The sequence below is a fragment of the Lissotriton helveticus genome, chromosome 2_1 (genome assembly GCF_964261635.1).
Source record: "Lissotriton helveticus chromosome 2_1, aLisHel1.1, whole genome shotgun sequence".
In the NCBI taxonomy this organism is placed as follows: domain Eukaryota; kingdom Metazoa; phylum Chordata; class Amphibia; order Caudata; family Salamandridae; genus Lissotriton; species Lissotriton helveticus.
This window is the reverse complement of record NC_136059.1, coordinates 1,843,162,812-1,843,186,576: the sequence shown is the minus strand read 5'-3', so window position 1 is coordinate 1,843,186,576 and position 23,765 is coordinate 1,843,162,812.

Below are 23,765 nucleotides of genomic sequence, written 5' to 3'. Positions count from 1 at the left end.
GTCTCCGTTTCTAGGTTTCACTATATTCCAGAAATATTGTATGCATATTTGTTTTAGATATCATGACAATTTAAAAACGTACAGACATCTGTATGTGTGCTTGTAACAATATGGGGTGACTTATAGTTGAGTCATGTAATACTCTGCTGCTTTATACTTTGCTAGGCCCAACATTCATGCAGTTATAAAAACACCCAAGAACTCACCATGCAGTCTTCCAATGATGCAGGCACTCTATATGCAGCGTTGTAATCACTGAGGCATTACTGACGCACTGATGTCATCATCAAGGCACTATCTATGTACTCATGCAATCATTAAGGTATTACCCATGCACGCTTTCAAACATGTAGCCACTACTCATGCACTTATATATTCACCCAGGCACTATCGTTGCGGTCTTTCAATCACAAAGGCACTACCCTTGTATTCATGTAATCACTCAGCCAGTAGTCATGGAATCACCCAGGTGTTAGCTATGTACTCCTTTAATCCCCTAGACGTTACCCCTGTACTCATGCAATCATGAATGCATTAGTTATACAGTGCTTCAATCAGTCAGCCACTATCTTTCTACTCCTGTACTCATGCAATCATGAATGCATTAGGTATACTGTGCTTCAATCAGTCAGCCACTATCTTTCTACTCTTTCAATCACGCAGGCACTACTCTTTTACTGATGTAATCACACAGCCAGTACTCATGCACTTTTGAAATCACCCAGCAACTACCTTTGCACTCCTGTAATGCCTCAGGCAGTATCTTAGTAGTTCAGTAATCAACCCAGGCAGTTCTATTATATGTTTTAGTTTCTATGTTTCACTATGTTCCAGAAATGTTGTATACGTATTTCTTTTAGATATGATGTTGGTTTGAAAATGTAGAGACATATATATGCATGCTTCTAACAATATGCAGAGACTTGTATTTCAGTGATGTAATAGTCTGCTGCTATATATTTTGCTAAGCTCAACACTTATGCAGGTATAAAAACAGCCAAGTACTACCCATGCAGTCTTCTAATGATCCAGACACTACATATGCACTGTTGAAATCACTCAGCATTAGTGCTACATTCATGCAATCACCCATGTAATACCTATACACTCATACAAACACCATGGTATTACCCATGCACTTATTCAATCATGTAGTCAATACTCATGCACTTATGTAATCACCCAGACACTACTGTTGCACTATTTCAATGACCGAGGTACTACCCTTGTACTTTTGTAATCACTCACCAATAGTCATGCTGTTAAGAAATCACTTAGGCACTACCTTTGCACTCCTGTATTCACTAAGGGACTACTTGAGTAGTCCTGCAATCATCCAAGAAGTACCCATGCAGTTATAAAATCACCCATTCACTTTGTATGTAGTCATGTAAATTCCCAGCTATTACTCCTGTAGTCATGCAATCACCCAGACGTTACCTATGTACTTCTTTAATCCCCCAGATGTTACCCCTGTACTCATGCAATCACCAACGCATTAGGTATACAGTGCTTCATTCAGCCAGCTGCTATCTTTCCACTCTTTCAATCATGCAGGCACTACTTTTGTACTCATGTAATCATTCAGCCAGTGCTCGTGCACTTATGAAAACGCCCAACTACTATCCATGCCAAAGATGTAGGCACTACATATGAAGTACTGAAATCACTCAGGCATTGCTGGTGCACTCATGCAATCACCAAGGTATCGACTATGCAGACTTTCAATCATGTATCCACTACTCATGCATTTATATAATCACCCAGCCACTACCATTGAAATTACCCAGGCATTATCCCTGTAATCATGGAGTCACCTCACCTAGGCATTATTGATGTAGTATACAATTACACAGGCATCACCAAAGCACTACTTAAATCCTTCAGCTAGTACATATGCACTTATGTAATGACCCAGGCACTACTGTTGCACTCTTTAAATTACCCAGGCACTAGGCCTGTACTCTGTGAATCACCCAACTAGTATCTATGGACCTATAAAATCACCCATGCACTATCTCTGCCACTCCTCCTATCACCCAGACTCTACTACTATACTCATACAACCTCACACACATAACTCCTGCAATTATGCAATCACCCATACTTTACTTCTGCACTCCGCCAATCTCCTAGACATTACTGCTGCACTTATGCCATTACCCTGGCATTACCCAGGCACTTTTTTCAATTACTTAAACAGAACACATGGAGTCTGTACCTCTGTTCTTTCTTTCTACACTTTGTTTGTGTCTTTCTGCTTGTGTTGCTTCTTTCTGTACTCCTTTTAGGTCTTTCTGCAGCCCTGTTTCCTCTTTCTGCATCTGTGTTACCTCTTTCTACACATCCGTTAATTCTTTCTGCACTTTTTGTTTTTTTCTGTACATTTCTTGCTTTCTGCGCCTTTTATGCCTCTTTCTGCACCTCTGCTCTCTTTTTGCACCCCTCTTGCCTCTTTCTACACCTCTGTTGCTTCTTTCTGCATTCCTCTTGCTTCTTTGTACACCTCTGTTGCTTCTTGATGCACCCCTCACGTATCTTTCACACTGCCTTCGAAATGCAATCAAAAATATGGTTGCATTTATATATGGGAATATTTGTACAAAATTATATTATTAATATTAAATGATTGAATGGAAGAATTTAAACTTTCTTTTCAGATACTCACCATTATTAATAATAAAGATTGAGTATGGCAAGAAAAGTTCAAAAGAAAGAAAAAGAAAGAAAAGAGTACTATTTGAAAGAAACATAAAACGACAAATCAGACAAAGTACAACATGTGACATTGAAGAAAAAGGCTTCTGGTAAGAGAACTAAAGAGTTTTAAAGAAGATTACGAATTTAGAAAACGGAGTAAAGAAAAGGAAAAGTAGTACAACCATTCAAAAGGAAACAAAAAAGGAGATATTAATAGAAAATCATGTTTTGGGAAAATAATCAACGATGAAAGAAGGATGAACCAGTATAAGGATATTAGGAAACAAATGCTTAAAAGTAGAGTACTGCAAAATGTAATGAAAGTTTGCAAGAAATATTAAAGAAGATCTGTATTTTACAAGAAAAAGCAACAGATTGAAAGTGTATTCGAAAATGCTTTTGAATTGAAAAGAAGATTATTTATATTAGTTTTGAAAGAATGACAACATAGGATAAAACAATGCATTTTACAAAGGAGAAAACTAAAAGAAAAAGACTTGTCAATAGAACTAACTTTTTGCAAAATGTTTTTAGGTGAATGGAAGCAGACTTTTAGTAGTGAACCTTTTTTTTAATGAAGAAAGCTATTTTCAACAAAATACATTAGTTCACGCAGTTGATACCAATGGTTGTTCTTATAAGGTTAAAAATGGTTGTCCAATTGAAAAAGAAAAGATGGTTCCTAGAAATGTAGAAGTAATCGCTGAAGAAGTTCAAGGGAGACGTTCACAAGCTCCAGAGTATAGGTGGGATTGTTGTCGTATTTGTAGTATACAACAGGAATCTGTTCCTATGTTACGTAATTTCTTACGAGAGTATGGTAAAAAATAAGTGTTAAACAGAAGATTAAGATGTTGTAAGGATAAGATCCTTATAAAGCGAGAAAATATACTGGCTTGCAGGGTCATTCTCTGGCTTGTCTTTCTAGAAAAAAGTGTCAAAGTACTTTTCATCATTTGAGAATGTTAGCAGTACATCACTCAGAAATGCGGAAGTTAGTAAAAATATTTTACTACTTAAAGAGTCTGCATTATGTTTAAGTGAAATAAACACTGCTCTTTTGCATGGTTCAATATTGAATGTAAAAAAAGTTTGTGATGATATACAGTTTTGTTTCTTTGGTAATGAAGAGGAGTGTAGAGAAAGTGAGAGTTTTATAAATATAGGTGTTGAAGAAGAGGTGGAAGATAATAGTACTTAGAAGTTTGCCAAAGAAATTACAAAGTTTAAGGTAGTTTGTTGTGAAAAACCAAACTATGGGGCCAATTATGATGGCGGACGGACTCAGGTCCTTCCGCCATCATAATCGGCCCCATAGTAGGGACCGTCCGCAGGGGCAGCAGCGGTCCCTCTGTGCAAATTAGGATGTGACCACCACCCTGGCGGTCACATCCTGTATTTTTAACATTGCGGCGGGTGCTGCTTGAAGCAGCACCCGCCGCAATGTTAAAAATGAAAGCTGTGCATTTGCATGCACAAAGCCGCAGGCACCGCACGGTGCCTGCCGCTTTGTGCACACAAATTCAAAGGGGTAATATAGGTACCCCCCATGTGCACCCCCCCCTTCACCCCTGGGGGCCCGCAACGGGCACCCAAACAAAAATCCATATGCCTTTCCATGGCGGAAATGCCACAGTGGAAAGGCATAGTACTCCAGACATCCTAATATGCCTGGCGGTGTCTGATAGACACCGCCAGACATGTTAGAGCTTTTCCGCCGCGGTCGGAAGGCGACCGCGGCGGAAAAGCGGCGGACTGAAAAAAGATGCCACAGCCATCCTAATCTGGCGGGTGGTCTTTTCTCAGTCCGCAGCGGATAATCCGCATCCTCCGGGCCGGCGGTGGCTTCCACCGGCCCGGAGGATGCGGATTATCCGCTATCGTAAGGGGCCCCTATGTTTGTATCTGTTGTCTAAGCACTCACTATAAAGTAAAACTAGGAATGCGTATGTGTATTTAAAAAATGAAAAGGAAAACAATGATAAGTGAGAGCAATGTGGTGCTTATTTGTTGGTGGAAGGTCTTTTTGAGTTTCGTAGTGATCAACGTATTTGTAACTATGGATATAGCAAACTAGATGAGAATAAAATACCAGCTAGAGCTGTACATAATAGCACAGAGTTGATAGGTATTCCATCAGAACTAGTAGATTTAAATACATAGGAATCTATTCTTATTCTGTGCACCCATTTCAGGCTTTTGATCGTATGGAGCCTAAAACAGGTAAGCTGCCTCCAACAGATTTACAAAGAGGTTTAAAAGGAAGAGTTGTGTATTTACCTTTAGATTTTAAGAAAAATATTGAAACTGTCAGTGTAGAGAGTGAGGAATATGAACCTGTAGTTATTCTAGCTAATGGTGTACCAACAAAGGGCCGGAAAATATAACAAGTGTTAGTAGATGTCACCAAAACTTCAAAAAGAGACATTATGTCTTATACAAAACAATATTTATTATAAAAATGTAAATGTAGACAAAGAAGAAATATCTTTAGGAGATGATTGAGAAAATTCAACTGGCGAAATAGACAAAATAGACAAAATGGATGTCTCCAGGAGTGAAGAAACTTATGAACATTATAGTATACATCCTTAACATTAACACCTTCACTGCGGCGGCTATTGCACCGCAGTGCTAAGTATTTGAGGCGGCCGCATGCTGGTGACGGAGCTGCATCATCACCAGCGTCGGTTGAGCTGTGCTCGTGACGGAGCGGCTCCGTCACGGCCCGCCCCGCTCAATAGAACCCTCAGCGCAGGCGCGGAATTCGCGCCGCGCATGAGCGTTCTATCGAGCTGGGCGGGCCATGACGGAGCCGCTCCGTCATCAGCACAGCGCAACCGTAGCTGATGACGGAGCGGCTCCGTCATCAGCACCGAAGGGGTTAAAAAAAGAAGTGATTGTATTTACTATTTAATTATTCCAAATGAAGAAAGCAAAGGGAACTCCTATGACTGTTTGGGAAAGAAGTTTAGAAGCCTGTTGTTTTTCACAGCTCTTCCCCACTGAAAAAGGTGGACGTTATGATGAACGACCGGTGCAGATTCCAGCTTCAGAATAGCGTACAACAAGATTGTAGTCAGAAGATCCAAGATTGCTTGAAGTTGTAAGAAATGTAGGAAGAAATTTCACAAGAGAAGACTCTCAGTAACAAATTGTACAGCTTCAGTTTGAAGATGCTTTCCCATCGAGAGATTGGATCATACGAATGTTTGAATCGGTTTACATCTGCAATTTTATATTCAAAGTCAAGAGGAATCATGTAGGTTTGCCGCAACCCGAAATCGAGTATTGAAATCTGTATCAGAAATTGAATATTTTGCATTAAAAGAATTGGAAAGTACAGATATTGTTAAAACAAACATGTTGGACATGTACACTCCTGATAGAAGTCAACTTCTGGAAAACATATGTCTCTATGAAGTACTGCAATATTACAGTTTTAAGAGAAATGTGACAGAAAAATTAAATGAAGAAAATGTGCAGTAATTGAATGTGATGGATGTTTGGGAAAATATACCAAAGGAAATCGTATTAATCACAGGAAACTCAGTTGCGATACTGTAGATAAAAGGAAATTTTTCTATTTAGCACTTGTGCAACTCTTCAAGCCTTGGCATACTGCCGATGGGGCAGTATTTATAGTCAGCTCCCATACTCGTTTGCAAGGTTAATTGGTACCATAATTGGCGGAACGTCCTAATATGAGTATTCCGTTAGACCCTGTTTTGAGCATTCGTCGTTCTTCATGGATCTTGTGCCGATCGCGCATGGGCGTCTGAGGTTTAAATCGCGCATGTGTGTCTCAGGACCTGTGAGCGTCTTCTATCGGGAGCATGCGCATTGTTGTTCAGTTCCCGTGTAATGGGACGGTATGCGGCGTCTGTAATTAGAGCATGCGCGGATGGCTCAAAGCAAAAGTAGAACCAGCGTGCTGAGACAGAGTTTGTTTTCTCGTTTTCTCAATGTTACAGCAATTTAAAAATTGAAAACAATCTTTTGCCGCAAAAGACACAGTTTAAGAGGAAAGGAGGGACATGTGTAGATGAGTTTTTCAGTATATTGCCTATAGAATGTCCCAATCAAGGATAGAGGTGTTTGGAAACCGTCATCCAAGGTAATGATAGTGACAAGATCCCTGTCTCATTTAAAGGGGCTCATTTTGAGTGAGGGATTTTGGCTACTAATTCAGGTAAATTGGCCCCACGGAATTTCATCATTGAGCCCATCAATATGAGTGCCTAGACGGAACACCCATCTTTGCTCTTTTTGGAACAGATCATTTTCTGATGGTAATTGTTCAATTACAGTCCATTTGATATAATTAACACAGTGTTGGGCTTCCAAAAAATGTGTTGCCATCTTCGTGGTACTCTTTTTACATCTGATGTTACTCTTGTGTTCATTCATACGAGTTTTTATGGTCCTGCTTGTCATCCCTACGTACTCCAATGCACACGGGCATGTAATTAAATAAATTACATTTTTGCTGTTGCAGTTTGTCAGTTTTCTTTGCTCCCATGTTGTGCCATTTTTGAAGGTTAGTTTTTTGCTCTTTACTGTGAGGTGGCAACTGCTACAATTACCACATGGGAAGTGACCTTGTATGCCATGCATAGAAGGTGTGTGTGGTTGGCATTCTTTTGGGCGAGTATGGACTAGTATGTCTTTTAGATTCCTTCCGCGTTTATGGGCAAACATCGGTTTTTCAAAGGTCAGTTTCCCACATGTCAGAATTCGCCAGTTTTTATTAATGATTTTGGTGACGTCATTTGAGTATGTGTTGTATGTTGTCACACATACTTGCCTTTTCTGGTCTCTTTCTGGTTGTGGCTCTGTTGTTATTTCTTGCCCGTTTTAGAGCGCTATTGAAGATGCGATCAGGATATCGCCTTTGTTGCAGTTTGGTTTTCAGGTCTTTAGCCTGTGTTTTGAATTCTGCCACATCAGTGCAGTTCCATCTGAGTCGGAGGAATTGGCCATATGGTAGGTTTTCTCGTAGGTGACGAGGATGGAAGCTATCAGACCTCAGTAGTAGGAACAAAACAGGGTCTTGGCTCATCAGCAGTAAGGCTAAACCAAACTTAACTACAAAACGATACAACTGCCAGTACTGGAAAAACTTTTTTCTTTTTTTACCTAAACAACAGCTATGAGTCAAACATAGCAGTCTATTCTCTCTTTTTTAATCCTTATTTATTATAGTCATTTTTTCAATCAGAAAGCTTTTTTTCATTTTTTAAAGACATTTCTGTGCATAAACAGATTTAAATATACAAAATATACAACTTTATACAAAATTTACAAACACCATATGCAAATCAAAATCTAAATTCTAAACTACCAGCCACACAATTCTTTCTCACTGCAGTCACTCAATACATATTCTGAAACAAAAAAAAAAACAAAAGAATACCTCTGAGGTATAGCTCAATGTCAACATCGAATATTTACATTAAGATCAATTGAACGGTTGACCATAAATGATCATTTACGGTCAACCGTCAACAAAATAAATAGAATTTCAAAAATTGGATTAAGACTGAATATAATTGTTCCAATTGCGAGAACTTTTGTAAATTTGGAATTTATTTATGTTTTCAATTGATCTTAATGTAAATATTCGATGTTGACATTGACCTACACCTCAGAGGTATTCTTTTGTTTTTGTTTGAGAAGTACTGGCAGTTGTATCATTTTGTAATCAAACCTCAGTAAGCAGTTTCTGGCTGTGGGTTTGAAGTGGGTAGTTGTCTTGAGTGTGCCTGCTTCTGGGTAAATGTTCAGATCTAGGAATACTAGGGATTCACTAGAAACAGAGCTTGTGAATTTGAGGAAGGTGTTCTGGGTGTTAAGCCATGTCATCAATTCAGTTACTGACTGTAAATCACGTTCCCAGATTACAAAGACTTCATCTATGTATCGTTTTCAAACGAGGATCTGGTCCCTGAAGGGATTCATCGTGTTCAGGATTTTGGTGGTTTCAAGATGGTAAACATATAGGCCTAAAAGACGAGGAGCGAAGGTACTACCCATGCTGGTACCATGGTTTTGAAGGTATAGCGTGGTATTACACCTAAAAAAAATGTGGGTGAGTGCCAAGGAAATGCACTCTAGGACCACACCTCTGGGTGTCTGGTACTTCCAAGGGTTGCTAAACAGTACCTCCTCGATAATGCATAGGGTCTCGTTGTGCGGTAAGCTCGTATATAGGCTCTCGACGTCTAGGCTGAGTAATAGTTGGGTCCTTGGGTCGAATGATAAGTCCTTCAAGAGTTGGAGGACTGCTTTGGTATCCTTAAGGTAAGTGTCAGTGGCTTGCACAAGTGGACGAAGAAAGGCGTCTGCAAACTTCGAGAGGGGTTCCAGGATGGAGCCAATTCCAGAGACTATTGGTCTCCCTGGGGTTTTTTCTTGGTTCTTATGGAGGGGTTACCAACCAGCACCACCCCAGTACCCACAATACATGGGCCACCCACACCTCGCGCAGTTTCAGTATTGTCCACACCCACAAGGACCAAGCTTTCCACAATGGACCCCAGACTATGAGGGTGCATACTACAATCCTCAGCCTATTTTAGGGACATGCCCTGGACCACGGAGAGGCAGGAACAGGAAGGGCAACACTGTGATGTGGCAGGACACAGAACAAGAGGACCCCAGAATGAGCACACGGAGCATGACAGGGAATCTTCCTAATCAGGCTTTAACCTCAACCCACAAGAGACCGACTTAGTGGTAAACCTGACACCTTGGTCTCTCACCAAGGTACAACATACAGTATTAAACAAAGGTCTGGGTTTTGTTCCAACCAACAAACCAGACACATTCAAACTGCACGCCGAAATGAAGGAATTTGTGAGAAAGATCAACCTTCAAACCTTCTTTGAGGACAAAGAAAGACAAGCTACACCTCTAAACTCAGGTTTGAAACCCAAATTTTCCTTCACACCGCCGATGCAATGTTACCAATTGAGGTCCTCACTTTCGAAAAAGCTGTGATGAGAGAGTTAGACACTCTGGACTTCAAACATGCCAAAGGTTACCATAACACTAGTAAAATAGAACAGGAAGCCATCAGTTAGCCACAAATCATGATATCATAATAAAGCCAGCTGATAAAGGAGGGGCCATTGTTTTACAAACCTCCATAGCATATGATCAAGAATGCCTGAGACTGCTCTCAGATAGACGTAATTACACAGCCTTAACAGCTGACCCTACAGAGTCACTACGTATCAGAATCGGGCGCATGGTAGAGGAGGCTCTTGCTCATGACTGGCTATCTAAAAAATGAAGGAGAATTCGTCGTGCAAAAAACACAGAAGGTACTTTACTTCTACTGTATACCCAAAATACATAAGAACCAAGAAAACCCCCCAGGGAAACCAATAGTCTCTGGAATTGGCTCCATCCTGGAACCACTCTCGAAGTTTGCAGCCGCCTTTCTTCGTCCACTTGTGCAAGCCACTGACACTTACCTTAAGGATACCAAAGCAGTCCTCCAACTCTTGAAGGACTTACCATTCGACCCAAGGACCCAACTATTACTCAGCCTAGACGTCGAGAGCCTATATACGAGCTTACCGCACGACGAGACCCTATGCATTATCGAGGAGGTACTGTTTAGCAAAGATTGGAAGTACCAGACACCTAGAGGTATGGTCCTAGAGTGCATTTCCTTGGCATTCACCAACATCTTTTTTAGCTATAATACCACCCTATACCTTCAAAGCCATGGTACCAGCATGGGTAGTACCTTCGCTCCTAGTCTTGCAGGCCTATATGTTCACCATCTTGAAACCACCAAAATCCTGAACGCGACGAATCCCTTCAGGGACCAGATCCTCATTTGGAAACGATACATAGACGACGTCTTTGTAATCTGGGAAGGTGATTTACAGTCAGTAACTGAATTTATGACATGGCTTAACACCTAGAACACCTTCCTCAAATTCACAAGCTCTGTTTCGAGTGAATCCCTAGTATTCCTAGATCTGAACATTTACCCAGAAGCAGGCACACTCAAGACAACTACACACTTCAAACCCACAAAAAACACAGTTGATGGACAGAATGTAGAACAATGTCATACATTCACCCCAGTACAAGGATCTGGGCCTAAATCCAACGTTTTTTTGCACTCCACACCACCCTGGGTTAGATACTGGCTGTATGCAAATCAGCTCTGACCCTGTGCCTCATGGGAACAGTCCAGTCCGAACTACCAAGCCATGTCTTTCACAGACCGGAATCAAGCATCCAAGGACCGGTTTCTGGCTATCAGCCTTCTTCAGCCTGGATAGCTTGACTCCAGTGGTGTGGAGAGCCTGGGACTCACGTCTGAGCATCCCCAGCACACTCAGGGTGAAATTGCAAAAAAACACAGTTGATGGACAGAAAGTAGAACAATGTCATACATTCACCCCAGTACAAGGATCTGGGCCTAAATCCATCGTGTTTTTGCACTCCACACCACCCTGGGTTAGACACTGGCTATATGCAAATCAGCTCTGACCCTGTGCCTCATGGGAACAGTCCAGTCCGAACTACCAAGCCATGTCTTTCCCAGACCGGAATCAAGCATCCAAAGACCGGTTTCTGGCTATCAGCCTGGATAGCTTGACTACAGTGGTGTGGAGAGCCTGGGACTCACGTCTGAGCATCCCCAGCCCACTCGGGATGAAATTGCAAAAAACACAGTTGATGGACAGAATGTAGAACAATGTCATACATTCACCCCAGTACATGGATCTGGGCCTAAATCCATCGTTTTTTTTGCACTGCACACCACCCTGGGTTAGACACTGGTTATATGCAAATCAGCTCTGACCCTGTGCCTCATGGGAACAGTCCAGTCCGAACTACCAAGCCATGTCTTTCCCAGACCGGAATCAAGCATCCAAAGACTGGTTTCTGGCTATCAGCCTTCATCAGCCTGGATAGCTTGACTCCAGTGGTGTGGAGAGCCTGGGACTCACGTCTGAGCATCCCCAGCCCACTCGGGATGAAATTGCAAAAAACACAGTTGATGGACAGAATGTAGAATAATGTCATACATTCACCCCAGTACAAGGATCTGGGCCTAAATCCATCGTTTTTTTGCACTCCACACCACCCTGGGTTAGACACTGGCTATATGCAAATCAGCTCTGACCCTGTGCCTCATGGGAACAGTCCAGTCTGAACTACCAAGCCATGTCTTTTCCAGACCGGAATGAAGCATCCAAAGACCGGTTTCTGGCTATCAGCCTTCATAAGCCTGGATAGCTTGACTCCAGTGGTGTGGAGAGCCTGGGACTCACGTCTGAGCATCCCCAGCCCACTCGGGATGAAATTGCAAAAAACACAGTTGATGGACAGAATGTAGAACAATGTCATACATTCACCCCAGTACAAGGATCTGGGCCTAAATCCATCGTTTTGTTGCACTCCACACCACCCTGGGTTAGACACTGGCTATATGCAAATCAGCTCTGACCCTGTGCCTCATGGGAACAGTCCAGTCCGAACTACCAAGCCATGTCTTTCCCAGACCGGAATCAAGCATCCAAAGACCGGTTTCTGGCTATCAGCCTTCATCAGCCTGGATAGCTTGACTCCAGTGGTGTGGAGAGCCTGGGACTCACGTCTGAGCATCCCCAGCCCACTCGGGATGAAATTGCAAAAAACACAGTTGATGGACAGAATGTAGAACAATGTCATACATTCACCCCAGTACAAGGATATGGGCCTAAATCCATCGTTTTTTTGCACTCCACACCACCCTGGGTTAGACACTGGCTATATGCAAATCAGCTCTGACCCTGTGCCTCATGGGAACAGTCCAGTCCGAACTACCAAGCCATGTCTTTCCCAGACCGGAATCAAGCATCTAAAGACCGGTTTCTGGCTATCAGCCTTCATCAGCCTGGATAGCTTGACTCCAGTGGTGTGGAGAGCCTGGGACTCACGTCTGAGCATCCCCAGCCCACTCGGGATGAAATTGCAAAAAACACAGTTGATGGACAGAATGTAGAATAATGTCATACATTCACCCCAGTACAAGGATCTGGGCCTAAATCCATCGTTTTTTTGCACTCCACACCACCCTGGGTTAGACACTGGCTATATGCAAATCAGCTCTGACCCTGTGCCTCATGGGAACAGTCCAGTCCGAACTACCAAGCCATGTCTTTCCCAGACCGGAATCAAGCATCCAAAGACGGGTTTCTGGCTATCAGCCTTCATCAGCCTGGATAGCTTGACTCCAGTGGTGTGGAGAGCCTGGGACTCACGTCTGAGCATCCCCAGCCCACTCGGGATGAAATTGCAAAAAACACAGTTGATGGACAGAATGTAGAACAATGTCATACATTCACCCCAGTACAAGGATCTGGGCCTAAATCCATCGTTTTTTTGCACTCCACACCACCCTGGGTTAGACACTGGCTATGTGCAAATCAGCTCTGACCCTGTGCCTCATGGGAACAGTCCAGTCCGAACTACCAAGCCATGTCTTTCCCAGACCGGAATCAAGCATCCAAAGACCGGTTTCTGGCTATCAGCCTTCATCAGCCTGGATAGCTTGACTCCAGTGGTGTGGAGAGCCTGGGACTCACGTCTGAGCATCCCCAGCCCACTCGGAAGGAAATTGCAAAAAACACAGTTGATGGACAGAATGTAGAACAATGTCATACATTCACCCCAGTACAAGGATCTGGGCCTAAATCCATCATTTTTTTGCACTCCACACCACCCTAGGTTAGACACTGGCTATATGCAAATCAGCTCTGACCCTGTGCCTCATGGGAACAGTCCAGTTCGAACTACCAAGCCATGTCTTTCCCAGACCGGAATCAAGCATCCAAAGACCGGTTTCTGGCTATCAGCCGTCATCAGCCTGGATAGCTTGACTCCAGTGGTGTGGAGAGCCTGGGACTCACGTCTGAGCATCCCCAGCCCACTCGGGATGAAATTGCAAAAAACACAGTTGATGGACAGAATGTAGAACAATGTCATACATTCACTCCAGTACAAGGATCTGGGCCTAAATCCATCGTTTTTTTGCACTCCACACCACCCTGGGTTAGACACTGGCTATATGCAAATCAGCTCTGACCCTGTGCCTCATGGGAATAGTCCAGTCCGAACTACCAAGCCATGTCTTTCCCAGACCGGAATCAAGCATCCAAAGACCGGTTTCTGGCTATCAGCCTTCATCAGCCTGGATAGCTTGACTCCAGTGGTGTGGAGAGCCTGGGACTCACGTCTGAGCATCCCCAGCCCACTCGGGATGAAATTGCAAAAAACACAGTTGATGGACAGAATGTAGAACAATGTCATACATTCACCCCAGTACAAGGATCTGGGCCTAAATCCATTGTTTTTTTGCACTCCACACCACCCTGGGTTAGACACTGGCTATATGCAAATCAGCTCTGACCCTGTGCCTCATGGGAACAGTCCAGTCCTAACTACCAAGCCATGTCTTTCCCAGACCGGAATCAAGCATCCAAAGACCGGTTTCTGGCTATCAGCCTTCATCAGCCTGGATAGCTTGACTCCAGTGGTGTGGAGAGTCTGGGACTCACGTCTGAGCATCCCCAGCCCACTCGGGATGAAATTGCAAAAAACACAGTTGATGGACAGAATGTAGAACAATGTCATACATTCACCCCAGTACAAGGATCTGGGCCTAAATCCATCGTTTTTTTGCACTCCACACCACCCTGGGTTAGACACTGGCTATATGCAAATCAGCTCTGACCCTGTGCCTCATGGGAACAGTCCAGTCCGAACTACCAAGCCATGTCTTTCCCAGACCGGAATCAAGCATCCAAAGACCGGTTTCTGGCTATCAGCCTTCATCAGCCGGGATAGCTTGACTCCAGTGGTGTGGAGAGCCTGGGACTCACGTCTGAGCATCCCCAGCCCACTCGGGATGAAATTGCAAAAAACACAGTTGATGGACAGAATATAGAACAATGTCATACTTTCACCCCAGTACAAGGATCTGGGCCTAAATCCATCGTTTTTTTGCACTCCACACCACCCTGGGTTAGACACTGGCTATATGCAAATCAGCTCTGACCCTGTGCCTCATGGGAACAGTCCAGTCCGAACTACCAAGCCATGTCTTTCCCAGACCGGAATCAAGCATCCAAAGACCGGTTTCTGGCTATCAGCCTTCATCAGCCTGGATAGCTTGACTCCAGTGGTGTGGAGAGCCTGGGACTCACGTCTGAGCATCCCCAGCCCACTTCTACATTCTGTCCATCAACTGTGTTTTTTGCAATTTCACCCTGAGTGTGCTGGGGATGCTCAGACGTGAGTCCCAGGCTCTCCACACCACTGGAGTCAAGCTATCCAGGCTGAAGAAGGCTGATAGCCAGAAACCGGTCCTTGGATGCTTGATTCCGGTCTGGGAAAGACATGGCTTGGTAGTTCGGACTGGACTGTTCCCATGAGGCACAGGGTCAGAGCTGATTTGCATACAGCCAGTGTCTAACCCAGGGTGGTGTGGAGTGCAAAAAAACGTTGGATTTAGGCCCAGATCCTTGTACTGGGGTGAATGTATGACATTGTTCTACATTCTGTCCATCAACTGTGTTTTTTGCAATTTCACCCTGAGTGTGCTGGGGATGCTCAGACGTGAGTCCCAGGCTCTCCACACCACTGGAGTCAAGATATCCAGGCTGAAGAAGGCTGATAGCCAGAAACCGGCCCTTGGATGCTTGATTCGGGTCAGGGAAAGACATGGCTTGGTAGTTCGGACTGGACTGTTCCCATGAGGCACAGGGTCAGAGCTGATTTGCATACAGCCAGTGTCTAACCCAGGGTGGTGTGGAGTGCAAAAAAACGTTGGATTTAGGCCCAGATCCTTGTACTGGGGTGAATGTATGACATTGTTCTACATTCTGTCCATCAACTGTGTTTTTTGCAATTTCACCCTGAGTGTGCTGGGGATGCTCAGACGTGAGTCCCAGGCTCACCACACCACTGGAGTCAAGCTATCCAGGCTGAAGAAGGCTGATAGCCAGAAACCGGTCCTTGGATGCTTGATTCCGGTCTGGGAAAGACATGGCTTGGTAGTTCGGACTCGACTGTTCCCATGAGGCACAGGGTCAGAGCTGATTTGCATACAGCCAGTGTCTAACCCAGGGTGGTGTGGAGTGCAAAAAAACATTGGATTTATGGCCAGATCCTTGTACTGGGGTGAATGTATGACATTGTTCTACATTCTGTCCATCAACTGTGTTTTTTGCAATTTCACCCTGAGTGTGCTGGGGATGCTCAGACGTGAGTCCCAGGCTCTCCACACCACTGGAGTCAGGCTATCCAGGCTGAAGAAGGCTGATAGCCAGAAACCGGTCCTTGGATGCTTGATTCCGGTCTGGGAAAGACATGGCTTGGTAGTTCGGACTGGACTGTTCCCATGAGGCACAGGGTCAGAGCTGATTTGCATACAGCCAGTGTCTAACCCAGGGTCTAACCCAGGGTGGTGTTGAGTGCAAAAAAATGTTGGATTTAGGCCCAGATCCTTGTACTGGGGTGAATGTATGACGTTGTTCTACATTCTGTCCATCAACTGTGTTTTTTGCAATTTCACCCTGAGTGTGCTGGGGATGCTCAGACGTGAGTCCCAGGCTCTCCACACCACTGGAGTCAAGCTATCCAGGCTGAAGAAGGCTGATAGCCCGAAACCGGTCCTTGGATGATTGATTCCGGTCTGGCAAAGACATGGCTTGGTAGTTCGGACTGGACTGTTCCCATGAGGCACAGGGTCAGATCTGATTTGCATACAGCCAGTGTCTAACCCAGGGTGGTGTGGAGTGCAAAAAAACGTTGGATTTAGGCCCAGATCCTTGTACTGGGGTGAATGTATGACATTGTTCTACATTCTGTCCATCAACTGTGTTTTTTTGCAATTTCACCCTGAGTGTGCTGGGGATGCTCAGACGTGAGTCCTAGGCTCTCCACACCACTGGAGTCAAGCTATCCAGGCTGAAGAAGGCTGATAGCCAGAAACCGGTCCTTGGATGCTTGATTCCGGTCTGGGAAAGACATGGCTTGGTAGTTCGGACTGGACTGTTCCCATGAGGCACAGGGTCAGAGCTGATTTGCATACAGCCAGTGTCTAACCCAGGGTGGTGTGGAGTGCAAAAAAACGTTGGATTTAGGCCCAGATCCTTGTACTGGGGTGAATGTATGACATTGTTCTACATTCTGTCCATCAACTGTGTTTTTTTGCAATTTCACCCTGAGTGTGCTGGGGATGCTCAGACGTGAGTCCAGGCTCTCCACACCACTGGAGTCAAGCTATCCAGGCTGAAGAAGGCTGATAGCCAGAAACCGGTCCTTGGATGCTTGATTCCGGTCTGGGAAAGACATGGCTTGGTAGTTCGGACTGGACTGTTCCCATGAGGCACAGGGTCAGAGCTGATTTGCATACAGCCAGTGTCTAACCCAGGGTGGTGTGGAGTGCAAAAAAACGTTGGATTTAGGCCCAGATCCTTGTACTGGGGTGAATGTATGACATTGTTCTACATTCTGTCCATCAACTGTGTTTTTTGCAATTTCACCCAAAGTGTGCTGGGGATGCTCAGACGTGAGTCCCAGGCTCTCCACACCACTGGAGTCAAGCTATCCAGGCTGAAGAAGGCTGATAGCCAGAAACCGGTCCTTGGATGCTTGATTCCGGTCTGGGAAAGACATGGCTTGGTAGTTCGGACTGGACTGTTCCCATGAGGCACAGGGTCAGAGCTGATTTGCATACAGCCAGTGTCTAACCCAGGGTGGTGTGGAGTGCAAAAAAACGTTGGATTTAGGCCCAGATCCTTGTACTGGGGTGAATGTATGACATTGTTCTACATTCTGTCCATCAACTGTGTTTTTTGCAATTTCACCCTGAGTGTGCTGGGGATGCTCAGACGTGAGTCCCAGGCTCTCCACACCACTGGAGTCAAGCTATCCAGGCTGAAGAAGGCTGATAGCCAGAAACCGGTCCTTGGATGCTTGATTCCGATCTGGGAAAGACATGGCTTGGTAGTTGGGACTGGACTGTTCCCATGAGGCACAGGGTCAGAGCTGATTTGCATACAGCCAGTGTCTAACCCAGGGTGGTGTGGAGTGCAAAAAAACATTGGATTTAGGCCCAGATCCTTGCACTGGGGTGAATGTATGACATTGTTCTACATTCTGTCCATCAACTGTGTTTTTTTGCAATTTCACCCTGAGTGTGCTGGGGATGCTCAGACGTGAGTCCCAGGCTCTCCACACCACTGGAGTCAAGCTATCCAGGCTGAAGAAGGCTGATAGCCAGAAACCGGTCCTTGGATGCATGATTCCGGTCTTGGAAAGACATGGCTTGGTAATTCGGACTGGACTGTTCCCATGAGGCACAGGGTCAGAGCTGATTTTCATACAGCCAGTGTCTAACCCAGGGTGGTGTGGAGTGCAAAAAAACGTTGGATTTAGGCCCAGATCCTTGTACTGGGGTGAATGTATGACATTGTTCTACATTCTGTCCATCAACTGTGTTTTTTGCAATTTCACCCTGAGTGTGCTGGGGATGCTCAGACGTGAGTCCCAGGCTCTCCACACCACTGGAGTCAAGCTATCCAGGCTGAAGAAGGCTGATAGCCAGAAACCGGTCCTTGGATGCTTGATTCCGGTCTGGGAAAGACATGGCTTGGTAGTTCGGACTGGACTGTTCCCATGAGGCACAGGGTCAGAGCTGATTTGCATACAGCCAGTGTCTAACCCAGGGTGGTGTGGAGTGCAAAAAAACGTTGGATTTAGGCCCAGATCCTTGTACTGGGGTGAATGTACGACATTGTTCCACATTCTGTCCATCAACTGTGTTTTTTGCAATTTCACCCTGAGAGTGCTGGGGATGCTCAGACGTGAGTCCCAGGCTCTCCACACCACTGGAGTCAAGCTATCCTGGCTGAAGAAGGCTGATAGCCAGAAACCGATCCTTGGATGCTTGATTCCGGTCTGGGAAAGACATGGCTTGGTAGTTCGGACTGGACTGTTCCCATGAGGCACAGGGTCAGAGCTGATTTGCATACAGCCAGTGTCTAACCCGGGTTGGTGTGGAGTGCAAAAAAAGTTGGATTTAGGCCCAGATCCTTGCACTGGGGTGAATGTATGACATTGTTCTACATTCTGTCCATCAACTGTGTTTTTTTGCAATTTCACCCTGAGTGTGCTGGGGATGCTCAGACGTGAGTCCCAGGCTCTCCACACCACTGGAGTCAAGCTATCCAGGCTGAAGAAGGCTGATAGCCAGAAACCGGTCCTTGGATGCTTGATTCCGGTCTGGGAAAGACATGGCTTGGTAGTTCGGACTGGACTGTTCCCATGAGGCACAGGGTCAGAGCTGATTTGCATACAGCCAGTGTCTAACCCAGGGTGGTGTGGAGTGCAAAAAAAGTTGGATTTAGGCCCAGATCCTTGTACTGGGGTGAATGTATGACATTGTTCTACATTCTGTCCATCAACTGTGTTTTTTGCAATTTCACCCTGAGTGTGCTGGGGATGCTCAGACGTGAGTCCCAGGCTCTCCACACCACTGGAGTCAAGCTATCCAGGCTGAAGAAGGCTGATAGCCAGAAACCGGTCCTTGGATGCTTGATTCCGGTCAGGGAAAGACATGGCTTGGTAGTTCGGACAGGACTGTTCCCATGAGGCACAGGGTCAGAGCTGATTTGCATACAGCCAGTGTCTAACCCAGGGTGGTGTGGAGTGCAAAAAAACGTTGGATTTAGGCCCAGATCCTTGTACTGGGGTAAATGTATGACATTGTTCTACATTCTGTCCATCAACTGTGTTTTTTGCAATTTCACCCTGAGTGTGCTGGGGATGCTCAGACGTGAGTCCCAGGCTCACCACACCACTGGAGTCAAGCTATCCAGGCTGAAGAAGGCTGATAGCCAGAAACCGGTCCTTGGATGCTTGATTCCGGTCTGGGAAAGACATGGCTTGGTAGTTCGGACTCGACTGTTCCCATGAGGTACAGGGTCAGAGCTGATTTGCATACAGCCAGTGTCTAACCCAGGGTGGTGTGGAGTGCAAAAAAACGTTGGATTTAGGCCCAGATCCTTGTACTGGGGTGAATGTATGCCATTGTTCTACATTCTGTCCATCAACTGTGTTTTTTGCAATTTCACCCTGAGTGTGCTGGGGATGCTCAGACGTGAGTCCCAGGCTCTCCACAACACTGGAGTCAGGCTATCCAGGCTGAAGAAGGCTGATAGCCAGAAACCGGTCCTTGGATGCTTGATTCCGGTATGGGAAAGACATGGCTTTGTAGTTCGGACTGGACTGTTCCCATGAGGCACAGGGTCAGAGCTGATTTGCATACAGCCAGTGTCTAACCCAGGGTGGTGTGGAGTGCAAAAAAACGTTGGATTTAGGCCCAGATCCTTGTACTGGGGTGAATGTATGACATTGTTCTACATTCTGTCCATCAACTGTGTTTTTTGCAATTTCACCCTGAGTGTGCTGGGGATGCTCAGACGTGAGTCCCAGGCTCTCCACACCACTGGAGTCAAGCTATCCAGGCTGAAGAAGGCTGATAGCCAGAAACCGGTCCTTGGATGCTTGATTCCGGTCTGGGAAAGACATGGCTTGGTAGTTGGGACTGGACTGTTCCCAAGAGGCATAGGGTCAGAGCTGATTTGCATACAGCCAGTGTCTAACCCAGGGTGGTGTGGAGTGCAAAAAAACATTGGATTTAGGCCCAGATCCTTGTACTGGGGTGAATGTATGACATTGTTCTACATTCTGTGCATCAACTGTGTTTTTTTGCAATTTCACCCTGAGTGTGCTGGGGATGCTCAGACGTGAGTCCCAGGCTCTCCACACCACTGGAGTCAAGCTATCCAGGCTGAAGAAGGCTGATAGCCAGAAACCGGTCCTTGGATGCTTGATTCCGGCTTGGGAAAGACATGGCTTGGTAGTTCGGACTGGACTGTTCCCATGAGGCACAGGGTCAGAGCTGATTTGCATACAGCCAGTGTCTAACCCAGGGTGGTGTGGAGTGCAAAAAAACGTTGGATTTAGGCCCAGATCCTTGTACTGGGGTGAATGTATGACATTGTTCTACATTCTGTCCATCAACTGTGTTTTTTTGCAATTTCACCCTGAGTGTGCTGGGGATGCTCAGACGTGAGTCCCAGGCTCTCCACACCACTGGAGTCAAGCTATCCAGGCTGAAGAAGGCTGATAGCCAGAAACCGGTCCTTGGATGCTTGATTCCGGTCTGGGAAAGACATGGCTTGGTAGTTCGGACTGGACGGTTCCCATGAGGCACAGGGTCAGAGCTGATTTGCATACAGCCAGTGTCTAACCCAGGGTGGTGTGGAGTGCAAAAAAACGTTGGATTTAGGCCCAGATCCTTGTACTGGGGTGAATGTATGACATTGTTCTACATTCTGTCCATCAACTGTGTTTTTTGCAATTTCACCCTGACTGTGCTGGGGATGCTCAGACGTGAGTCCCAGGCTCTCCACACCACTGGAGTCAAGCTATCCAGGCTGAAGAAGGCTGATAGCCAGAAACCGGTCCTTGGAAGCTTGATTCCGGTCTGGGAAAGACATGGCTTGGTAGTAGCTTGACTGTTCCCATGAGGCACAGGGTCAGAGCTGATTTGCATACAGCCAGTGTCTAACCCAGGGTGGTGTGGAGTGCAAAAAAACGTTGGATTTAGGCCCAGATCCTTGTACTGGGGTGAATGTATGACATTGTTCTACATTCTGTCCATCAACTGTGTTTTTTGCAATTTGACCCTGAGTGCGCTGGGGATGCTCAGACGTGAGTCCCAGGCTCTCCACACCACTGGAGTCAAGCTATCCAGGCTGAAGAAGGCTGATAGCCAGAAACCGGTCCTTGGATGCTTGATTCCGGTCTGGCAAAGACATGGCTTGGTAGTTCGGACTGGACTGTTCCCATGAGGCACAGGGTCAGAGCTGATTTGCATACAGCCAGTGTCTAACCCGGGTTGGTGTGGAGTGCAAAAAAACATTGGATTTAGGCCCAGATCCTTGCACTGGGGTGAATGTATGACATTGTTCTACATTCTGTCCATCAACTGTGTTTTTTTGCAATTTTACCCTGAGTGTGCTGGGGATGCTCAGACGTGAGTCCCAGGCTCTCCACACCACTGGAGTCAAGCTATCCAGGCTGAAGAAGGCTGATAGCCAGAAACCGGTCCTTGGATGCTTGATTCCGGTCTGGGAAAGACATGGCTTGGTAGTTCGGACTGGACTGTTCCCATGAGGCACAGGGTCAGAGCTGATTTGCATACAGCCAGTGTCTAACCCAGGGTGGTGTGGAGTGCAAAAAAACGTTGGATTTAGGCCCAGATCCTTGTACTGGGGTGAATGTATGACATTGTTCTACATTCTGTCCATCAACTGTGTTTTTTGCAATTTCACCCTGAGTGTGCTGGGGATGCTCAGACGCGAGTCCCAGGCTCTCCACACCACTGGAGTCAAGCTATCCAGGCTGAAGAAGGCTGATAGCCAGAAACCGGTCCTTGGATGCTTGATTCCGGTCTGGGAAAGACATGGCTTGGTAGTTCGGACTCGACTGTTCCCATGAGGCACAGGGTCAGAGCTGATTTGCATACAGCCAGTGTCTAACCCAGGGTGGTGTGGAGTGCAAAAAAACGTTGGATTTAGGCCCAGATCCTTGTACTGGGGTGAATGTATGACATTGTTCTACATTCTGTCCATCAACTGTGTTTTTTGCAATTTCACCCTGAGTGTGCTGGGGATGCTCAGACGTGAGTCCCAGGCTCTCCACACCACTGGAGTCAGGCTATCCAGGCTGAAGAAGGCTGATAGCCAGAAACTGGTCCTTGGATGCTTGATTCCGGTCTGGGAAAGACATGGCTTTGTAGTTCGGACTGGACTGTTCCCATGAGGCACAGGGTCAGAGCTGATTTGCATACAGCCAGTGTCTAACCCAGGGTGGTGTGGAGTGCAAAAAAACGTTGGATTTAGGCCCAGATCCTTGTACTGGGGTGAATGTATGACATTGTTCTACATTCTGTCCATCAACTGTGTTTTTTGCAATTTCACCCTGAGTGTGCTGGGGATGCTCAGACGTGAGTCCCAGGCTCTCCACACCACTGGAGTCAAGCTATCCAGGCTGAAGAAGGCTGATAGCCAGAAACCGGTCCTTGGATGCTTGATTCCGGTCTGGGAAAGACATGGCTTGGTAGTTCGGACTGGACTGTTCCCATGAGGCACAGGGTCAGAGCTGATTTGCATACAGCCAGTGTCTAACCCAGGGTGGTGTGGAGTGCAAAAAAACGTTGGATTTAGGCCCAGATCCTTGTACTGGGGTGAATGTATGACATTGTTCTACATTCTGTCCATCAACTGTGTTTTTTTGCAATTTCACCCTGAGTGTGCTGGGGATGCTCAGACGTGAGTCCCAGGCTCTCCACACCACTGGAGTCAAGCTATCCAGGCTGAAGAAGGCTGATAGCCAGAAACCGGTCCTTGGATGCTTGATTCCGGTCTGGGAAAGACATGGCTTGGTAGTTCGGACTGGACTGTTCCCATGAGGCACAGGGTCAGAGCTGATTTGCATACAGCCAGTGTCTAACCCGGGTTGGTGTGGAGTGCAAAAAAACATTGGATTTAGGCCCAGATCCTTGCACTGGGGTGAATGTATGACATTGTTCTACATTCTGTCCATCAACTGTGTTTTTTTGCAATTTCACCCTGAGTGTGCTGGGGATGCTCAGACGTGAGTCCCAGGCTCTCCACACCACTGGAGTCAAGCTATCCAGGCTGAAGAAGGCTGATAGCCAGAAACCGGTCCTTGGATGCTTGATTCCGGTCTGGGAAAGACATGGCTTGGTAGTTCGGACTGGACTGTTCCCATGAGGCACAGGGTCAGAGCTGATTTGCATACAGCCAGTGTCTAACCCAGGGTGGTGTGGAGTGCAAAAAAACGTTGGATTTAGGCCCAGGTCCTTGTACTGGGGTGAATGTATGACATTGTTCTACATTCTGTCCATCAACTGTGTTTTTTGCAATTTCACCCTGAGTGTGCTGGGGATG